The sequence below is a fragment of the Phyllostomus discolor genome, chromosome 12 (genome assembly GCF_004126475.2).
Source record: "Phyllostomus discolor isolate MPI-MPIP mPhyDis1 chromosome 12, mPhyDis1.pri.v3, whole genome shotgun sequence".
Lineage (NCBI taxonomy): Eukaryota > Metazoa > Chordata > Mammalia > Chiroptera > Phyllostomidae > Phyllostomus > Phyllostomus discolor.
The window spans coordinates 67,917,948-67,923,947 of record NC_040914.2 but is presented as its reverse complement, the minus strand read 5'-3'; positions in this window follow the sequence as shown (position 1 = coordinate 67,923,947).

Genomic DNA, 6,000 nt, shown 5'->3' with positions numbered 1-6,000 from the left:
AATTATGTTTTATAAGTGTTAATGTTTTTCTTTTTTAAATTTTATTCATTTTTTAGAGAGAGGGGAAGGGAGGAAGGAGGAGAGGGAGAGAAACATCAATGTGAGAGAGAGAGACCTCAATCAGTTGCTTTTTGTATAACCCAGCCAGGCACCTGGCCTGCAACCCAGGCTGTGCCCTGACCAGGAATCAAACCGGCAACTTTTCAGTTCATGGGACGGTGCCAAACCCACTGAGCCACACCAGGCAGGGCTGTTTTTCTTTTTTAAAAAATGTCCAATTTACTCCAGCTAATTATCCCAGCTCTAAATATGCATACATGAGGAAAAAAAGTGAGGATAACCTAGACACCCAGCAACTTGTGAAATATTTAAGTAAATTATAGCAAATTATAGAAAAGCATATACTTTTGTCAAATAAGTTTTTCCACACCTCTCTGTTTAGAAGAACGTTCACAAAAGAATTTAACATTCTCTTTTTGGGAAGAAGGTTGGGATTATGCCTAGTCTTTAAAACAAAAGTTTAAATGGCTATAAAATATAAGAAATATTTGAATAGAATGAGTTCCCCCCCCAAAAAAAAAACCCTACTCCCTAAATTTAAAAGACAGAAAATGAAAATCAAAAGTCTGAAACCAAGACTTTCAGCTGCAGAGTTCAGCTGGGGTGATGAGATCCAGGTAATCCGTGCTGCATCTTTGGCAGATGTCGGTTGGCTCAGCCTGCAACACCCTGATAGGGTATTGACGGATTTGAGAGAACTTCCCTCTCGCTTTCTCTCCTTCTACACCCTGATCTGTCACAGTCAAATACCTGCATTAGGAATTGCTCATGTGTAAAACACTCCGAGAAGTTTGAGGTTTTTTAATGTAAGGAAGATCTGTGAGGCTGTGACCACTCCCTCTCTTGGGCATCTGTTTTCATCCACTTGTTCACACGGGGGGGCTGAGCCCTGTCCTGGGAAAGTAAATTGAAACCTTCCAGCAATGGGGCTCAGCAAGGTGCCAGCATGTCAGAGCTTGGTGGGGGGTGGGCCTGCGCAAACAAGTTGCCAGGGGAACCACAGGGTCCCTTGGAGAGAACCTGAAAGGAAGAGTCTAGAATGGCAGACCGAGGCTGGACAAAAGAACCAGGGAATTCTTTTGGGTTTTGGAAAAGGGAAATCATGGCCCAAGATGCACAGTGCTGCCCAGGCCCCCTGCCACTTCAGCAGTGTGGCGTGTGCAGCCCCTGAGGAGGAGGCACGAAAGCATGCACCTCCAGAGAGCCCGAAGGACAGCGTGACCTCTGCAGGGCCCCAGGGAGCTCACCACTCCCTTGCCTGAAACAGCGTGGATGGACCTCTGTCCCACGGCCATCCCCCAAGACTGCTTCCCCAAGATGGGAAAAACTACTGTGTACTCGTGCAAAATTGAAGGCCACTTGGCAATTCCAAGGATCCTGAACTGGAGATGCAGGTTTCAACCATGGTCAGGTATTGGTAATTATTTGAAAAAAAAATTGTAACTAAAAAAAAGTCTGAAACTTCACACACAGAAGAGGCTTGCTTCTCACTCCACAGACTTTTAATTTGGTCCCAAACCATGGTGTTATCGGGGCTGCAGGTCCTCTGGAGTCTGAAGAGAAGGAGCCTTTCCTGCCGCTTCCAGCATCAGGGGGCCCCAGGTGCTCCTTGGCCCGCACAGCATCACTCCAGTCTCCGCCTCCCTTTTCAGAGGGCCTTCTTCCCTGTTGCCCTGTGTCTGAGTGTCCCACGTCTTCCCCTTTCGTTCATGAGGACACCAGTCATTGGACTTAGGGTCTGCAGTAAATCTAGGATGATCTCGTGTCAAGAGCCCTAATTACGTCTACAAAGACCCTATTTTCAAATGAAGTCACATTCACCGGTACTTGTGGGTTCAGAGTTGGAAATACCTTTTGGGGGCTACTATTCAGTTCACTGCAGGGGCTAAGATAGATTGATGTGTTGCAACAGGTTAGGAGTTCTAGCAAAACTATCTTCATTTTATTATTTGAGCTGACTATATAGATGCATAGTCAGAAAAAAAAAACATAAGGAACTTCTCAGACTGCTTTACAGGCTCCGTGGGATGTAGCAGATTTAGAAAAATTCCAGGCTGGTGGAAGGAGATGAAATGAGCCCAAAGCAGAATCTGTTCACATTAATAAAGAAACACAAGTGAATGTAAAGACAGGAGAACAAAATAGCCAGAAGGAAAACTTCAAGATTCACATGGGAAAGAAGGGAAAAAAGAAAGAAAAAAAAGGAAACAAATATTATTAACAATCATGATGAAGTAAAGAATGAAGTCTTGAGGATATAAAATAAAAAAAGAAGTATGTTATAGTCAAGAGAATAGACCAAGGCTATACCTATAAATTAAAAGTTTACGGGCTTGAGTTTGGGACCTTAAAAGGATCTTTAAGTTGCTTCAGGAAATATTTCTTCTTCCAGTTGTGTCTGATGGACTCTCTGATGTGACAACTACTGCCTAGATCAAACACACTTCCACCAATTATTGGCCAACTGACCTTGAACCTCTGACTTCTTGGGCATGCACATGGCCAAAATAGTTCCCAAGATATTATCTTCTGACACAGTTCATATCCTTTGGAAAATCTAGTAGGCTTATCTCACTTATTTAGGTAGGCCACACAAGTCATAGATTACTGGTCATTAAATCAGGTGCTAACTTAATGGGTTGACTACTGATCCCGCATCCATTCACTGCAGGTCAGGGGAAGTCAGACTGAGAGGGGTCTCATGGTATGTGGGTCTGTTCCTTCCAGGGTCACAGCTGAAATAGGCACACAGTTGTACATATGTTAATCAGATTTGCAAAGGGGTGCCATGAAGCAGTGTTCACGCTACAGAGTAGGTAGGGGCAGTTGAAGAAGTGAGCACAGAGGAATTGACTCTTAAAGTCTGTGCGGGGCTCAGCAATGGGAAAGCACGGCAGGCAGCTGAGGGGTGAGAGCAGGGCAACCAAGAATTCTGAATGGAGGGTTACATACAGACCCTGCCAGGGGCCCCACGTAAGCCACATCTAAGACAACTGGAGCTGGGATGATCACTCCAGTGACTGTATCAAAATCTTGTGCTCTTCTCAGATACAACACCAATCAGAAACAAGAAAAAGACTTGAATTTAATCATCTTGTTTAAGGCATAGAGGAATGTCTTCTCATCTCAGTTCTTTAACTGGAAAGCTGGCACCATGAAAGGAGTTAACAAGTATGCCAGCACTTTAATTTATTAATTGGTATGTCCCACTTTAATTAAAATCATCCTAACTGATCACTCATTTCACTGTGTGCAACCCCAGCTGAATAAGCTGCTCTCTCTTTAATTTATTAAGTTTATATTGCTTTTCCTTCCACCGGTGGTGATTCAAGGGAAGCATAAACTTAACCTTCTGTTCTTGCCTCTGTGCCTATGAAACGAGCCTGACCTTGGAGTAAGTGGGTATGGCAGAAAGAGCACGGGCTTTCACATTCGTTCGGGTGGTTTGGACATTGGCTCTGCCATTTGTGAACCGTGTGACCACGGGCAAATCTGATCCTCAAATTTTCCCACCTACAAATGGCGATGATAATAGTACTTTCTGCAGAGATTTGTTGTGAGGATTAAATAAAATAATGAAAGCAAAGAAGCAGGTATGCAATAGTCCCAGTCATCCCGACAACCATCCTACTTACAGGGGTGGCACCTCCTTATCCATCAAGGCTCAGCGTAGCCACCACCTCCTCTGGGATGTGTTCCCTGAGTCCTGAATCTGAGGTGTCCCTCCTCTCTTTCACTGTTTCTTTATCGTGTTATATGACTGTATCTGACTCTTCCATTTACTTACGTGCCCAACCGGGGTGCCCAACAAATGGGCAATTGCAGTTATTTAAGATTGAATAAGTGTTCTTCTTTTAACATACAGACAGTATATTTTCAAATGACTACCAAGTTAGTAGGACATAAACACCTATTAAATTGTTTGGATATAACATAAAAAATTAGGCTTTTCTTTTGGCCTCGATGTGCTGTGAAAAACATTACTGAGATGCCAAGGGTGCTCACCTTGAACCAAGAGAGTTCAGGAACCTCTGTATGCAGAAATGATGGTGTTCTGAGTGGGGGAAATGCCAGTGCTCATTATTATTGTTACAGTGAACTTCGCAGTTATAACAATGCTGTAAATACTGGCTAACAGGTAACTGAGCTCTTACTATTTCCCAGGCACTGTCATGAGCATTCAGGTGTGATTAAATGGGTCACATGTATTAGCTCCTGTACTCCCCCAACACCCCTAAAACAAAAGTTTATTTCCCTGCAGAGTAGGAAACCGAGGCCTGTAGAGGATGCGTAACTTGCTTAAAGTTGCTGAATGGGTGGACACTGGAGCTGGGATTCAAATCTAGACATTCTGACTCTAGAATGAGGGCTGTTAACCAGCTACTGACCAAGGCTTCGGGGATGCAAAGGAGAAAGGGCTGAGCTTTCTGGATGGCAGAATCTGCGGAACTTACAGATTTTAGGGACTGGAGAGCATTGGTGTTCAGGGACATCCATCAGACTGACTTCCCAAACGCTGACCCACAGCCTGCTGGCTCAGGTGACTCAGGGAGATGTGTGCACTTGTGGTCCTGACCCTGACCCTTCCTTATTGGACACTGGCCAAATGAAGCCTTATTCAAGGAACTGGGGACTGAGTCACTGAGCTTCTGTCGCTGGTCTATGTCTGCATCCATCGGCCCACACAGGTGGTTACTGTCACAATGTGACAGAGCGCAAAAGTGAAGGAGGTTCCCAACCTTGTGCTGCTGAGGGCACTCCCCATCGCCACGCTTCCTGGGTCTGATTTGTTCAGTGATTTTTACAGATTCCCTGAGATCAGCACTCTGCCAGTAACTTTTTCTTTTATTTGAGCCAGATTTGCTACACTTCCTTGCCTTTTAACCAAAGGATGTTTAACTAGAATGTTGGGCAGAGATACGGTAAAATACACGGCTGAAAAGGGTGGGTGAGGGGGCAGTGCCTCTACTGCTAAATATTTAGCTTCTTAAACTGAGCGGTTATGAGTGCCATCCCGATCTCAGGCTTCAGCCTGGCCAGCTCCTCGGAACCCAGGCAGCTTTGTGGAGTTCACGTACAGCATTCCGAAAGGCGACTCTGCACTGCCTGGGAGGTCAACAGTCTGCCCGGCAATTGCCCTGCTGTCCAACTGTAAACACACATTTGCAAATGCCTCTGTAACTGTTCAGAAATAATTTAGGTCTGTTCATGCGGGCCTCGTTACCGAATGCTAATGGGGAACCTTACCCAACATCTGCTTTCATGGCTGGAGCCAGATTTGTGCCGTTTCAACAGTGGCGGGCATAAAACAGCAGAACGGATATTTTCCTCTGCCAGCTCTCAGAAAGCAGAAACTCGGCAGTAGCGGCCAGTTGTATGGCCGGTTGGGGGGTTTAGTGTGGGCATCACGTTTTTGGCTATCACGTCTTACTAAAACATGGTTTGGCTTTCTAAAAATTTAGTGCATCAGCAAGATGGGCAGTCGCCATAACACAATTAAGGTTATGTTGTTTTATTCACCTGCTTCCCGGTCCTCATGCAGGCTGGTTCACACCATAATTCAACTAAGAAATTCCCGTTAAATGTAAAGCATGATATATGGAGATGGCCATGTCAGAAGTGGCAGATCTCAATGAAATTCAGAACGTTTGTCTTTTTGACTTCTGATGTGGGGCTTATGCTTGAAATTGGTATTTTCCTGCTCTCATCATCTGGAGGTAGATACCTTTTCCCCGATTGGTAGGCATACAGGCCACCTGTACCCCTTCATTTCAGCTGCTCTGGATGGCGACTGCCGAACCCCACCAACATCCAAGGACGTCCTGTGCCTGCCATAGAACCCGTATGTTAAATGTCACAGCTCACCCCAAACTCTGACTGCTGGCAAACACCTCAAGTTTGGGTGATTATCCGTCTGGCCATTTTCAAGTGTTATGGTAT